A 16294-nucleotide genomic window follows, 5' to 3' on the forward strand; every position below is an offset into this window, starting at 1 on the left:
CTGACATTGTGCCTATACAGTACATCAGCCAGAAGGTTCACAGTTCAGAGTTTTTTGCGCCAAGTTTGTACAACTTCAGAAAGCGGTAAGTGGATATAAAACCATTAAATATTACTTTTTTTTTTTTTTTCCCCTGTCGTGTCGGCAGTTAAGCAAGCAGGATGTTAGTCTGGGTGCCTTATTGTGCCAACACTTTTATTTTAACAAGTGGAGCTTCGGATTTAAGCTCCTCTTGTTACTTGAGGTATACTCTTTATTAATCAGTTATATGTCAATGCGCCACAAAGCCGGAGCTGACAGGGGGGGTTAGTGGGAAAAAAAAATCGAGAGAGAAAGTGAGAAAGGAGAGAAAGGGGTGAGAGACAGTAAAATAAATAAATGCATAATAAAAATAAAATAAAATAAGGAGGGGGGTCAGAGAGAGAGAGAGAGACAGGGAAAGAGAAATAATACATAACAAACAATAGAACAAAAAAGGAAAGAGTGATGAGGACAGCTTCTGCATCTTGCTGCTTTACACCGTATCATCACACCAGCTGCTGTATCTGAAAGATAAGATCCAGGGACACACACAAACAGTATACACACAAAGAAACCAGTGGTACCGCCACGACATGGGACCGTGCCTGTGCCAGTATCCGCTCCTGGAACCAAACACGTCAATACCAACGAAAGAAAATAAATATATACAGTAGGCACAAGCAGACCACCAGGAACACCGTCCAAACATTGTCGTACCCGCATCCGCATCCGAGAGGAGGGAGTGGAAGCCACACACCAACCCCCACACACACTCTCACACACACACACACACACACACACACACCCAGACAAGGGGAAAGAGGGATAAAATAGGGGAAGAGAGCCCCAGGCGCTCGTGTGTGTGCGTGTGCGTGCATGTCTATGTGTGTGTGCGTTCTAAGTGTATGTGTGTGCGTGTGCATATGTACGTGCATATGTGTATGTGTGTATGTTTGTGTGTTGTGAGTGTATGTATGAGTGTGCAGGTTAACATGGAATGATTCCCAGTGTGTGTGCGAGGCCACAACAACGCCGCCCCGGGGCCCCCAGACGGCCGGGAGAGCCCCGACGGGCCACGGACCCAGCCGCCCCACAGTGGCCAGGTACCCGGGCCCCCGCCACCGGAAGGCTGCGCGCCCACCCAAGGAAGGCAGGGAAGGAGGCACCGGGCGCCCCCCACCGGCAAGCACGAGGCAGGAACCCCACGGCCACAGGCGGTAGCGCGCCGGCCCCCCCCGGGGGCCGGCCACGCAGGCACGGATAGAACCCGGAGCCCGGAGCACCCGCACACCCCGTGAGGGCCCCGCCAGCCCCGGGGAGACCCGCCCCCCCCCAAGAACCCCCACCCGGGGGACCAGGGGGACGCCCCGAGAGCCACCAAGCACACCCGCCCCTGGCTACCCCGACCCCCCCTCCCCCACCCAGATCCCAACCCTCCCTCCCCAGCCCCCGCACCCTCCCTCCCCCAAGTCCCCTCACTGCCGCACCCACACCGCCCCATCATCCACGTGCTCCCCGTACCAGGACAAACATGCAGACACACCGATCCATGCATGCACTCATACACACACTCAGACACACACTCCCAGTCACACCTGCTCGTCTTTGAAGTCCGGCAGCAGATGCCCTGGACTTGCCCAGTGGACGGCCCAGAGGATGTTCCCCACCCCCCCAGATCGCAGGTGAGCGGGCACCCCGCCGGAGACCGGCAGCGCCCCACAGATGCGGCCGCCCCACCCCCGAGCCCACCCGCCGGCGCCCGCCACCCCCGCCACACCCAGGACCCCCCACCCCGCCCCCCCCCCAACCGCCCCCCACCCACCTTGATCATTGATGGTGTACATGTGTGTGAACTAAGGTGTCGTTGAGATATGGGGGAGCATATGGGGAAAAGACACCCATCGCCCCCCCCAAGCCCTAAGTGTCTAAAGTGGAGTTAAAATAGAGGGGAAGGGAGCCGTGCAGTCCAGCTGCGGGCTGCAGAAGCAGCCGACCCAGGACCTGCACAGCTCCCCCCGCCCTCCAAGGCCCTATCTGGAGGAGTGGTGTGACGTGGATGTATGTCTAAAATGCAGTTAAGATAATGAGGGGGGGATGAGTGGCTAATCGCCCCCCCTTCCCTCTGTGTGGTGCGGTGTGATGTCTAGATGTGGCGTCTAATGTGTAAGATGGGGGGTGAATAGCTGATCACCCCCCATTACCTATGTGTGGTGTAGGTGGATGCGGGCAGGGGGGGCGCGCGGCGACAGCCCACAGTGCCGCAGGGCAGCGGGCGCCAGGCAAGGCACGCCCGGACGCGCGGCGCCAACACCCAGGGGGACACCCCCGCCCCCCGCCGCAGCGCCCCCCCGCCCCAACCCAAGGAGGTGTCTGGGGCCTCATCTGCGCCGGCATCGCCGACGAGCCATTCATACCCAGATACCCACATTCACCAAACACTCGCACCCCACCACACCCGCACCACCCCAACACCGACGTGCTCCCCCGTCCCAGGCCATACATGCAGACAAACAGAGCATGCATACTCACCGGATACACACATACAAACACGCACGCCCAACACGCACACCCTCACCAGATACACACACAGACACGCACGCCCACACGCACACACACCAGATACACACATAGACACGCACGCCCACACGCACACACTCATCTCGAGGCCCACAGCAGATGCCCTGGAATTGTCCAGTGGACGGCTCCAGAGGCTGTTCCCCCACCCCCCAGGTCGCAGGCTAGCGGCCCCCCGCCGAAGGCCGGCAGCCCCCCGCGGACGCCGCCGCCCCGCACCCGGGCCCGCCAGCCAACACCCGCCGCCCCCGCCATCCCCAAACTCCCCCGGTCCGTCCACCACCCCCCTTGGTCAGTGGGAATGGGTGTGTGTGTGGAGCTAGGGTGCAGTTAAAATGTGGAGGGGACACAAGTGGGGGATGGATACCCCAGCCAGAGCTGCGGTCCTCCCCCCCCAGCCCCCACAGGCCCTCAATGTCTAAAGTGGAGTTAAAATAGAGGGGAAGGGAGCCGCGCTGTCCAGCTGTGGGCTGCTTTGGCAGCCGACCCAGGACCTGCACAGCTCCCCCCACCCTCCAATGCCCTATGTGAAAGAGTGGTGTGACATGAATGTATGTCTAAAGTGCAATTAAAATAATACAGAGGGGGGTGAGTGGCTAGTCACCCCCCCCTTCCCTCTGTGTGATGCAGTGTGGTGTTGTGGGTGTGGTGTCTAAAGTGGAATTAAAAGAGATGGGGGGGTGACTAGCTGATCACCCCCCAGTACCTATATGGAGTGTGGTGTAGGTGGGTGTGGGCTGTAGGGGGCTGTGGGGGAATAGGTGGTAATGCAGCAGGGCAGCGGGCATCCAGCACGACGCGCCCGGATGCGCGGCGCCAACGCCCACGGGGGTGCTACCCCCCCCGCCGCAGCACCCCCGCCCCAACCCGAGGGGGGTATCTGGAGCCTCATCTGCGAAGGCCTCGCTGACGAGCCGCTCTCACACAAACACCTACACTCACCAGACAGACTGACCTGGGACCTATACCCTCCATACCCTGCCCCGGTGCCCTCCCCCCAGAGGCCAGCATGCCCAGAGGCTCCCAGAGCGACACCCCAGTCAGTCCCACAATTAAATTAAATATTACTTTTACCCAAGAATGAATAATTAAATTTTTGTAGTAGTACGCAAGTGTAGGTATGTTGAATTCGATTGTACTCAGAGGTAGGAAAAAGTATCTGCGACTGGTGAATCAGTGGGAAGATGGTATGTACATATAAGTAGGCTAATTATAAGTACATTTACTCAAGTACTGTACTTAAGTACAATTCTAAGATACTTGTACTTTAGTTCAGTATTTTTATTTCATGGCACATCTTATTCGACTAGATTTCAGGGACAAATATTGAATTTCAATGGTAGTGGGATAAGTCTTTTTTTAAAACACATATACTGTATAGACTAAGGCTGGGCAATATATCGACTTTTTACGATATGTCGATATGTTTTCATACGGGATATATGATGAGACAATATCGTTTATATCGATATAGTTAAAGTTGCTTTAAAATTATACTCGTAGAGCCGCTAATCCGCCTGTTTCTCCTCACCCTGTCCGTCTCTTGCAAAACTGTGCCTGCCCCTCTCCCCTCTCCGAACACAATCCACCCCTCCTCTCAAAAAGTAAGGCCATTTGAACACTAAACATATCTTCTTACAAATTATTATTGTTGTTAATGATTGCGTAACAGGCCTATGTTGTGTGAGGATTCAAGGTGGCAAAATGGAAGACATTTTCATATAGAAAACTTTAAGTGAGAGCCAACCAGGAGGTTAAAAAAATATATAAGAACGGATTTTATTTTGAAATTGCACTGCGTTGAAATAGTAATTATATCGCACTGACAAATGAGTCTAAGGCTACGTTCACACTGCCATGCTGAAGTAACTCAAATCGGATTTTTTGCCTTAATGTGACACAGATCTGGGGTGAGTTTCCCGAAGCCTTCTTAACACTACAGTACGTCGTTCGTTAGTTATATCTTTTAACACAGAACTTAAGAACGCTTCGGGAAACTCACCCCTGATCTTTTCAGGGCTGTGTGGACACGCAAATGAAACTATTTGGGGAAATGAATCTGTTCAAACTAAAATGGAAGGAACCTATCGTAATATAGTAGTATTTGAAATAATTGCCACGTGGCTACAATGCCAAAGAAAAATAAAGAGCCTGAAGTCAAAGTTTAAAGAGGCAAAAGACTCGAATTAGCTCAGCGGTCATGGCCGCACAACGTGCCAATTTTACGACCAGCTTTTTACCCGTGTAAAAAGTCGTGTAAAAACGTATCAATGTGCGCATGCGTGACGTTTCGGAGGACTGATGCGTTCATGATACAGTTCACATGTACTTATGAATGTGAACCGTCAAGATAGACAAATCCGATCTGAGCAAAAAATCGGAATTGAACAATGTGGCTGGCAGTGTGAATGTAGCCTTAAACTCTGTTTTATGAGGTGGTCCATGAAACATAACTGAATTATGTCTCATGGGATACTTACAGAAAATATAGTTATTACCAATAACTATACCAATACCAGCTTTGCAGCATATAAAGTCATTTTGAATTCATTCAGCCTATAACAGAATATTAAAAATTATAAACAAATTGTGTGGAGGATAATGAGATCAACTTAAGATATTATTATATATGCATTAAAGGCAGAGAAATTAGTATGATCGAGACATAGGAAAGAAGTTGGGATGAGAATGGAATAAGTTCATAGGGAGCACTCTTGGTTTTCTCTGCCTGAGATCAAAAAGAGACACAAAAGCTGAGAAAATATGAGAATTATTTTAGACCTTGATGAAATCTCATTTGAAACTTAAAAGGAGTCTAATTTGAGATTTTGTGCATCTTTTTGCTCAGGAGAATAAAATGAGAAACAGGAGAAATAAGCCATAGTCTCGTTATGGTTTCTCACAGACTTCATACTTGTCTAGGAGAAATAAAGGAAATATATTTGAGAGCTCTTTTCTAATTTTCTTTTCCTCTGGGGCTGCCCACCAGCTCCCAAAGACACAACATTTTGGACCAAAGGTTGGAGGTCCAATAGAGTCTGGCGATCATACCTCAGCAAAGACTTAGTTTCGTGAAAAATACAGATCAGAAATAATATAAACAAAAACAAACTTGGGAGCGACAGACGAGCAGCCACATACAGCGGCGTCATCTTGTATTCACACTCACAGTTGCGCAATGCCAGCTATATGGGACGGCATAAACCACTTGTCACCCAGATATATAAAATTTCCTTACACTGTGGTTGAATAGGCAAAGATTAAAGCGCAATTTGCAGCGATGTCCGGTTTTACCAATGTAATCGGAGCCATCGACTGCGCGCATATTGCTATAAAGGCACCCCTAGAGAATGAATTTGCTTATGCTTATGTAAATAGAAAGCACTTTCACTCTATTAATGTACAAATTATGTGCGATTCGAACATCTCATTAATGCGTGGGCGTCGCCTCCATTAAATCTGAGAGGGATGTGTCCATTAATGTTGTGGCTAGATGGCCTGGCTCAATCCATGATTCGTTCATTTTCAGAAAGAGTAGTGTTGGAAACAAACTTGAAAATGGGGTGGGACGTGATGGCTGGCTGCTCGGTAAGAAGATTTTTCCCATTTTATAATTTGGCCCAATACTGTAAGCTTTGTTTGATTTAACCATTTGACAACTTAGGGGACAGTGGGTACCCACTGTAGTCGTGGCTCTCCCATAGAATGGAGCGGTGTTATAATGCTGCCCCCCATTCTCGGATTCGTCGGTGGTGGAGCACACTGTAGGACAGCTTTAAGGCTGTTGGCGCTGCCTGGACAAGACTGGTGGGTGCTGCTATACATGCAGTCCGCAAAAAGTGTGTCGCATTGTACACGCATGTAGCATGTTGCATAATCTGGCACAAAATCGTGGCTTGCCGGTATCTGAAGAGCTTAGGCACGATGAACCTGACCCTGAGCCACCAAATTTTCCGCCAAATGGAGCAGCGTTACAACTTCAGTATCACCCAGCGTATCATTTAGATGTTTTAATTCATTGGCAACATCTTACAGCATTCACAATTTCTTTTTGTGACTGCAGTACAGCTCCAGTTAGCACACAGCCGGATGGTCGCCCCCCCGGTTTCTGAGGCACGGGAATGTGTGCAGCCAGCGCCCAAAGATGTGCTCGGCACAGCAGCACCGTCGATTATTGCTGATGCCACTACTTAAACCACCATATAATATCACTTTTCTCAATTTCTGTTAACATGACCTCCACTTCGCACTCGCTGAAATACTTTTTTTCCCCCACGTGGTTTATCCATTGTTCTTCAAGAAAAACATAGAACAAAGCGGGTATTTATACAGATTTACATATGCAAATATACATAATTATGGGCGGGGTAGGGGAGTGGCTGTCGGCTCATTCACGTAAGTAAAATTTCACTCGTTAGGATTTATAAAGGGAATGTGAGTAGATATGTGCTTACGCAAAGTTTTATGCATTTGGATTTTTTCTTGCTTATGCACATTCCTAGTTTTGTCCGTACACCATGTTTTAGTGTGAATTCTACGCATGTATTATACATGAGGCCCCAGGTCATCCTCAAAAAGTCTTCGTCTCACTATGCGTGCAGATGCACTCACACCTGCCTGCTGCCAATCTTGAGCAAGCTCTGCACTGGTGGTGCCCTGATCACGCAGCTGAATCAACTTTAGGAGACAACCCTGGTGCTTGCTGGACTTTCTTGTGTGCCCTGAAGCATTCTTCACAACTATTGAACCTCTTTTCTTGAAGTTCTTGATTATCCGATAAATGTTTGATTTAAGTGCAATCTAACTAGCAGTAATATCATTGCCTGTGAAACCATTTTTGTGCAAAGCAATGATGACAACCTAGAGCTGGGCAATATGGCCTAAAAATAAAATCTCCGATTTTTTCACGAAAAATCCGATTTCCGATTTTAATCGATTTTCCCCTCCCCTACTCAAAATCAAACTACAGATGACAAAAATGGTTCAAAACAATTTTTAACTTTATTTAGCTTTTTTTTACTTTAGGGTTAAAGTGCAACCTGACAAGCCATAAAAGATGCTTGTAAGTGAGATGGCAGACCACACCATTGTAAACACTTCTAGAAACTTGTAAAAACTTTTAGAAAGCTTTCTCTATAGCTTATTTTCAAACTGGCAACAACACAATACGCCCTCAAACTTATAAATAAAAGTAATAAGTACCCAGCAAACATGCCCCTTTGGGGCCCTTGTGGGGCCACTGCGGGCAGCCCGCTGTGGGCCCCATTACCGGCGTGAAATGCGGGGCACGTGCGGGCCCCACACGGTGGGGCCATTGTGGGCTGCCCACACTAAGCAAAGTGGGCCCCATTGGAGCCCATTGTGGGCCCACACTATGCCCACACTTTGGGCCAGCCTACACATACATGCCCTGCATTTTTTGGCCTGCTGGATACTCCCCTGTGGGCATACTGTGGGCACACTGTGGGGTGTACTGTAGGCACATTGGGCATACTGTGGGCACACTGGACACACGTGGGTTGTACTGCGGACACATTGGGCATACTGTGGGCAAACTGTGGGTCTACTGTGGAGACATTGGGAGGGAGGAAAGCTGTGAAGCCACAGTTCTCCAGTGTCCCCGTGGGCATGCTCTGTGGGTCTTTAAGAAATAACTAAATTTGTTTGGTCCTATACTGGCAGTATACCAGAACATTATTATTAACGTGTATGCAGAATATTTGCACTTATTGAAAGTAGCAGTAATAAACTACAAGTAATATGTTTCAAACACATCTGTTCACAGACAGGTTAAAAGAAGAAAACATTGAAAATTGAATACAAAACTGAGTATGTGGATTGAGTACAAAATATTTTTTTATTAAACATAACAATGAGCACATAACATTACATACATACATAATCTATATTAAATTAATCCTCTCAGTGTCCTTTTGCTCCTTCCTCCATCCCGGTCTCTAGCATTCCGCAGCCATGTTTTAATTGAAGATTCCGCCTCTGAGGCTGTGGCCCGGTTACTTTTTGTCACAGCATCTAATTGAGAAAAAAGAACACCTGAAATGCTAATGTAAAAAAAGAAAAAAAGAGGTTGTCCAAGTGCAAAGTAAATACTTGTGTTTTCCCTACTGTTAGGTAGTTTCCCAGGGCTTTGTTGTTGAGAGAGAGACAGCTGCAGTTGATTGAGCTAGAGAACAACCCTGAGAGCCCTGTGAGTGAACGAGTGAAATAATTTATAAATAACATGGTGAGTCAGTGTTTTTCCTCTGTTCTGCCCTCGGATTCAAAAGTGTTGTGATGATTTTTGGTAACTTGAATTATAAAGTTAGCGGTAATTCATGGGAGTTCATGTTTTGTTGAGGTTTAAAAGCAATACAACTTGATCTTGTTTGCGCGACTTTCATTTTGACGGGGGAGGGGGGGGGTGGTTGGACATGCAATGCGTTCTGGGATGCGTCAGCTTAGCCCTTAAGCAACCTGGAGTGAAGCGCGGCAGGGATGTGCTTGTTAGAAAGTTTGTCTTTATCTTAAACTTTTCCAGCGCTTTCGAAAGCAATGACTGTAAGTTTTGGTTATTGTTACTTAGAATGATAATGTGTAAATGATCTGAATGTGTTTCTTATGTATGGTTTCGATCGATTTGTGATTATTAGCATAGAAGGTAACTAAACGGTTGTGATAGCGCTAACTTGTAAAATGTTTTGTTAATTGACAACCACATTGGCATCATAATCGTGTTTATGAATATTTAGTGTCAGCACTTTATTTTAACTTTATACTATTGTAGTTATTTACTGGCTTTAATGCGAAAACTAAAAAAAACTTCTTTCTTTTTTCTGTGTTACAGTTTTACTCGTAAAATTTCACCCGTCATGCAGCATTGTTAATAAAGGAGCAAGACGCTCAATTCCTGGGTCGTGAAATTCGAGTTTGGCTGGCTGACTGACTACGTTAATTATGTACTAGGAGTATAAAACATGTAGGGAGAACAGTACATCCTCATTTTTAAAAACTTTTTGTTTTTGTAATTTGCCTACCCTACTTCAGATTCCAGAAACAGGAATATGTAAAAGAAACTTTTAGCTCCTAGTTTAGTTCCTGAGTTTAGATAATCTGGTTCCATAGTTTGGATGACTCCAACTTTTTGGATGAATGGATGAAAAGGGCTTTAGGGCAGGGGTCACCAACTCTGGTCCTGGAAGGCTACTATCCAGTAAGTTTTCTATCCTACCTGACTTCTGATGAGCCACACCTGCTCCTGGTATTTACCTGAGAACTAGTGTAGCTCATCAGAAGCCAGGTAGGGTAGAAAACTTACTGGATAGTAGCCTTCCAGGACCGGAGTTGGTGACCTCTGCTTTAGGGTAAGCTAAAATGTCAGTTGCAAAAGGTCTAGTCTAGTTAAGTCACAGGTGGAGCCTTTAAAATAGCTTTGGAGCAGAACTCAAATTTTAACTTGATCTTAAGTTAACTTGCCAGGCTGATCTCTTTATGAAAAACCATCATGCCTTTATTTTCTAGTGTAATCTGAAACACAAAACTTGTATGCTGTATTTCCTAGTCACAAAATATTCTGTAATTTGGGCTTTACAATTAAATTCAAGATTTGATTTTGTTCTCCTTCTTAGGGTCTAATTGCATATGAACATTATATACTGTACCTATGACTGCTCTGCAGACCAGCATCTCCCCAAAGGCCACCTTCTGGCCAGAGCCCCGCCAGCACAACTGCAGGGCCAGTGGGGTGGTTAGCATGCGCAAAAGGATGCGTCTTGTGTTGGAAGATGGGTTGGGACCCCCAATTGTTGCCAGATACTTTACCTAAATTGAGGTAATAATATATTAGTGTATTCACAAGACAGCAGCAAACTGTAATGGAAAATGTAATAAACTTGTGATGGAATATGGCATCTGAGAAAACCAAATGTACCATTTCCCTGTAGCAGGCCTCCTCCTTAAGCCTATTTTCCACCATTTCTAGGTCCTGCAAGTTGTTCAGTGGAAAACATATGCCCTCTGGTAGGACTGCAGCTGGAGAGGTGCAATTTGTCAGTGATAATAACAGCTGCTTGACAACAGCCACCTCTTCTTTAAGATGTTCCAGTTGACTTATTATGTGCAGTTCAGTTGCTGTTGACACAATAAGTGATAACTTTATATATAGAAGCTCATGGTGCTATCACAATAGTAAGCATAGCAAGCATGGCATTTACTCCTGAAATGTGAAAAGTTGTTTGTAGGCTCTATGTTTTTTAGGTGGTGCTCTGTTCAAAAAAGGGCTCAAAGCATACCCCAAAGCAAACCATACTGCATATGGTTCATGAAGCGTCGTTTTGGCCATCACTACTTACGAGTAACTGTAGGCCTTCTTGATAAGCTGACCATTGAAGAGGCTTGTGGAGTTGGTGGGGCAGGTGGAGTTGGTGGAGATGGTGGGACTGGGGGGGATGGTGGAATGGGTACAGCACGCCTCCGAGGTTTGATGTTTTCTTCTTCAGAAGACTGGCACTCTGAGTACCGTGAGTTTGGTCTGGTGGAAATGAAAATCAACTTGTTACAAAATAAGATTTGTTAGGGTGTTACGGAATACTTAGATGCTGCTTATGAATGCATTATGAATGTGCACTGAATGTTCTATGAATGGATTATAAAGGCATTATGAAGATTCAGTTAATGTAAAGCGTTACCAAATAATCAATGCAAAAACAGAGACTCACTGCCTTATTCGATTAGACTTCCCTAGTATTCTGTCACTGTCAGAATTGAGACAAGAAGTTGTCTCTGCCTTTTTAGCCTTCTTTCTGGCCTTCATATAATCTACTATAGAAGACAAAAATTGCAGTTTTCAGGGATGTTTTGATTGGCACAACCATGATGAACTTCTGTTGTCATGTTTTTACAAATGACAATTCTTTAGGCAATCTTAGACCAGGGGTCACCAACATGACCCCTGTCTTAGACATTCTAAGGTGGAGCAGTATGAAATTTGTTCTAGACTAAATTTTAAAAGATATGTAATTTTGTTAAACTTTTAGCTAATGGTCACAATAGATCATAAAACACATCTGTCATTCATGAACTACAGTGATTAGCTGTTTGTGGACCTCTTGACTGTGTACACTAACAATTGCTCTGTGATTTGGAACAAATACCACTCACAATGTATGATCAGGGGCCTCTGTTGTGAGTTGAGACTTCTAAGCACTTATTTCTATGGCTGAGGGTGTCTGCTAAATGCAATAAATGTAAATGCAAATGTTAAACACAGGGACCCTCTTTTGTGCAAGCTCTGCCCTCTATCGAACTACAGATTAATCCTCGGTACCCTGACGCAACTTCATGTACCTATTGCCCAATCAGCCTATAAGTTATGGTAGGGGTACAAACTGGGCTTGGAAGAAATAGCACTGGCACTATTTCCAAATGGCACTGCTGCAGTGAGTGCACCTCAAATATAACAACAACATTATCAAAATTACTTACATGTTTTGAAGAGTGACCGTACTTTATATATTTCCCAGTCAGCTCCTGGTTTTTCATGCTGCATCTGAGCTCGCTTTATATAATTGGGGAATTTATATGGAGGCCAATAGCAAGTGTCCCCTCCAGCCATCCACATACTGCTTACAACTTCCACCTCTCCCCGTCCCAAGAAATCCACGACATGGAAAAATGGTGAGTTCATCTTATGTAATGAAGAAAAGACATTATTAATGATTATTTTATATTGTACATTTAAAAAGATGAACATTTAAAAGTAGAATAACTTCTGATCATCCACTGTAATATCTCTAAAAAGGAAATGCAATAACGAGTTACAAGCCGGCGACTTAGACCAGTTTTACTGTATATATATATATATATATATATATATATATATATAGCGCGCCATTTTTTGCCAGTCTATACACACACACACACCATTATATTAGGGGGGGCGCACCCCCTTGAAGGTCAAGTTAATTTTATTTAATTTTATTTTCTATATAGCGCCAGATCACAACCGAAGTAATTTAAGGTTACCTTTCCTATAGAACATTGTCCTTTTATTAAACAAACTAAATAACCTTATATTATTTACACAACAGCTTGTCATTTTTGTCTCTATACGGTCGGGCGTTTATAAGTCTCCTCTGCTCTCTGTATCGCGCCTGGCGGAGTTCGGCCCCGATGCGCGCGCACAAACACGTGCGCGCATACACAGGTGAGCACACTCCCACCAGCGGACGCGCGTCAGATATGTTGCGTCAACCACTTGAAAAGCTGACAAAAATATCTGCGGTTTTTAAACGCTCCCAGGGTGTTGAAGATGCACATTTTGTGGATAATAGTAATAAAAAGAAATGTTCTGATGTTTAGTTCAGTTGTTATATTGACTGGGCTGTTATTAAAAGAAACACATGAACACCATGAATCCTGTCGGTGTCCGTCTTATCATTTGGCACATAGTTCGAAAATGTATCAGGGACGGTTGCTTGCTTAACTTTGTTTGTTGTGCTGGTGCTGCGGCTATTTTCATTTCGCTGGGAGCGGCACTTCTCCCACTCCGCTGCGTGCCTCTGCTTTACATGCTGGAATAAATTAGTCGCGCTGCTTCCTTTGGTTGCAACAGTTTTTAAAGTCTTTGCAACGAGGACTTGTTTGGTCTGTGTCCGACCTCGCAAAACCGAACCAATTCCATATTACAGATGTAGCAACACCTTTCTTGGGCACAAGCGCCAGCTTTTCCCCTGTCATTGCCATGTTGTTAGTGAATCTATAATATAAATAATCTGCGCTAATTTACCCGTGAAGAATGGTGCGTCGCATTAGTTCCGCTTTTGGCGCTCGTGTGTAAAAAAAAGTAATAAAATCGATTTTCATGAAAACACATCGTCCTGAACTGTAAATTCGAATTAATCGATTAAATCTGTATGACAACCTATTGTAATTCATCTGATCACTCATCATCAAATTGTGGAATATATGCAATTTGCTATCATAAAAACTGAGGTAGCAGAATTTGTGAAAACCAATACTTCTGTCATTCTCAAAACTTTTGGCAATGACTGTACTATTGTTTTTGTTCATATTGTCTATCATAAAATACTCCTGTTTGTTGATGAAAAGAGTATAAAGTAAGAATTTTGCATGTGATTCATCCTCAGAAACAATCTGCAATTTATGTAATATTATGCTTCATTTGAGTATCAAATGTTCAGTATCTACCTATATGTCTGACTTTTTATTTATTTCTTAATTTATTTAAATAAACACTGACAAAGTCAAGACCAGTAGGAGAAGAATTTGAAGAAAAAAAATATCATATGATATAAACTGGTATATAAAAAGAAAATACTGAAGTTTTCCTCAAGTACCTCTGCTTGGAGGGCTCAATTCCAATCTGGAACAAAAAGGGCAGCTGGAAAGAGAGATGAACATGATCTATGCACATCTATACACAGACTATATTCAGAAAACATCTGCAAAACCATTGTTCATCCATCCATTTTCTGAAACCACATATCTTGTTCAGGGTTATGGGGGGTCCGGATCCTATCCCACGTACTGCAGCTGCAAGCCAGGGAACAACCCAGGATGGGGCACCAACCCATTGCAGGGCACACTCACACACCATTCACTCACACCAATGGACAATTTGGCAACTCCAGTGAGCCTGGATATATTTTGGGACTGTGGGGGGAATACAGAGTACCTGAAGAAAATCCAATGATGTCACAGGGAGAACATGCAAACTCCACACAAGTGGAACCCTGGCGGAGACTCAAACCCAGGTCCCAGATGTGTGAGGCAACAATACTAACTAATGCACCACTATGTCACTGCACTATTGATCAATCAGTTGCATATTTCCATTGAGGACTTCTGTGGCACACTTTGCATGACTTGCCTGGTTCACATGATGTGGTACAGCTCACCAAATCAATACATTATTGGGCGCAACCAAATATGCAACAATGCTGAGAAACTAGGCCACCAATTATGCCACTTGATACAGATGGCAGTAAAGTCAGGATATTCTGCAAGTCTGTGTCAATAGATATCTTGGCCGACTGGAATGTTCTTGGAATGTGCTTTCTGTGAACCAGACTTCCCAGCATGCAATTTATAGATGCAAAGAACTACTCACTTCTCTAGGCCGATTCAAACACTTGAGAAATCCGCCCCCGCCCGCCTCCTGCTCTGTGTACCCAGAACATTGAGTAATGGCATCGTCCTGACAGTAACACACTTTCTGTGAGACAATGCTTCTGTGCCCATCAAACCACACAATACCACAGCTCTTTTTGCCAAATGGGACAAGCATTTATATTCTGTAAATTAGAAATAATTATATTTAAGTAAGGAATAATTGACGACGGGCCGTTGAATTATTAGAAAAATAATGCACACCCGAGGTGGTAATGCGGCCACGACGCGAAGCGGAGTGGCCGTTACACCTCGGGTGTGCATTATTTTTCTAATAATTCAACGGTCCGGAGTCAATTATTCCGCTTATACTACGGTTGCCACACCTCAAGACATCGATCAGATGATATATTTCAAGGGATTCGTCCGGTTTTTCTACTTAAATCGCTATTGTGAGTAGGATTATTTCTTCCGCATCTCATCCAACGACTCTTTTGCTAGTTCCAAAACGTCATTAGCTGTTGTTTTTTTGGTGTTTTCTTCGTGTTTTTCTCCCTCGAGTATGTCTAGCTGTTCTTCGCTGATCGTTTTATGTCTTTTGTTGTTGCTGGCTGCCTTTGATGTCCGCTTCCGTTTATGTTGTTTTTCATCTGGACTGTCTAATACTGCTGCAGCCCAGTTTTTGAAAGTTTCATATTCACCGTAAATATTAAAATTTACTTTCGGAAAATCGTCTGTCATGTTGTTGTTTTTGTTAGTCCTGTGTGCTGTATAGGTACTGTATGCTAATTTCCGTTATTAAAGTTAACTATGCGAAGTGATATGGAACTGTAATACGGTCAAGAGAGCTGCCTGGAACTACGTTCGCCGTGCGTTTCCCTGAAAATAATTGCACACCTCAGAACGTTCGTCAGCCAATCAGATTCAAGCATTCAACGGTCCCGTAGTATAAAGACATTTAAAGTATGCAAGGACCAAATGAATGGTTTGAATTCTCTGCTCTTCAACAAAAATCAAGAAATAAAGAAAATCTCAAAATCATAAATAGGATTAGGCTTAAGACCACACATATATAAACCTCACAATCCTAAAGATATTGTCATCCAAACTTTAACAAATGTTTCCTAATGCTTCCAACTGTAATCTAAGCTGGCAATGCATTGCTTAAAAAGTCACTGACACAGTAATCCACCCATCCATCCATTTTTTGAACCCACCTGTCCTATTCTGGGTCCAGAGCCTGTCCTGGAAGCAACAGGCACAAGGCACAGTATTAACCAGGACAAAAGGTAAAGAATAACCACAGAGTTGGCAACTCCAAAGCATGCTTTTGGTCTGTGTATGTGTGTGTTGGGGGTGAAAACTGTGTAAGGCAACTGTGCTAATCACAGTACCACCATTCCATCCTTACATTAATCATATCTAGATATAAAATGTAAATATTTCTCATTTAACTTTTGCATTTCTAAATTGAAAATACACAAGTATAGTTCAGATTTCCACAGTCTCAACATTAACATCATACACAACTCCCAATAGCATAATAACAATTAATACTTTATTGATCCCTGTT

The 16294-nt window shown here is 44.5% G+C and overlaps 1 long non-coding RNA gene across 2 annotated transcripts; it reads right to left on the bottom strand.

The window, feature by feature from the left end:
• Positions 1–8433: 8433 nt before the first annotated feature.
• On the bottom strand, positions 8434–13344 carry LOC140592526 (uncharacterized). Of its 2 annotated transcripts, XR_011992842.1 has the most exons (6): positions 12076–13344; positions 11310–11412; positions 10944–11122; positions 10523–10722; positions 10254–10413; positions 8434–8628 (listed from the first exon to the last, which is right to left on the bottom strand). It is a non-coding gene; the product is annotated as an uncharacterized lncRNA (long non-coding RNA). The 2 variants fall into 2 exon arrangements; XR_011992841.1 differs by lacking the exon at positions 11310–11412.
• Positions 13345–16294: the final 2950 nt, after the last annotated feature.

The sequence above is a fragment of the Paramormyrops kingsleyae genome, chromosome 1 (assembly GCF_048594095.1).
Source record: "Paramormyrops kingsleyae isolate MSU_618 chromosome 1, PKINGS_0.4, whole genome shotgun sequence".
NCBI lineage: Eukaryota > Metazoa > Chordata > Actinopteri > Osteoglossiformes > Mormyridae > Paramormyrops > Paramormyrops kingsleyae.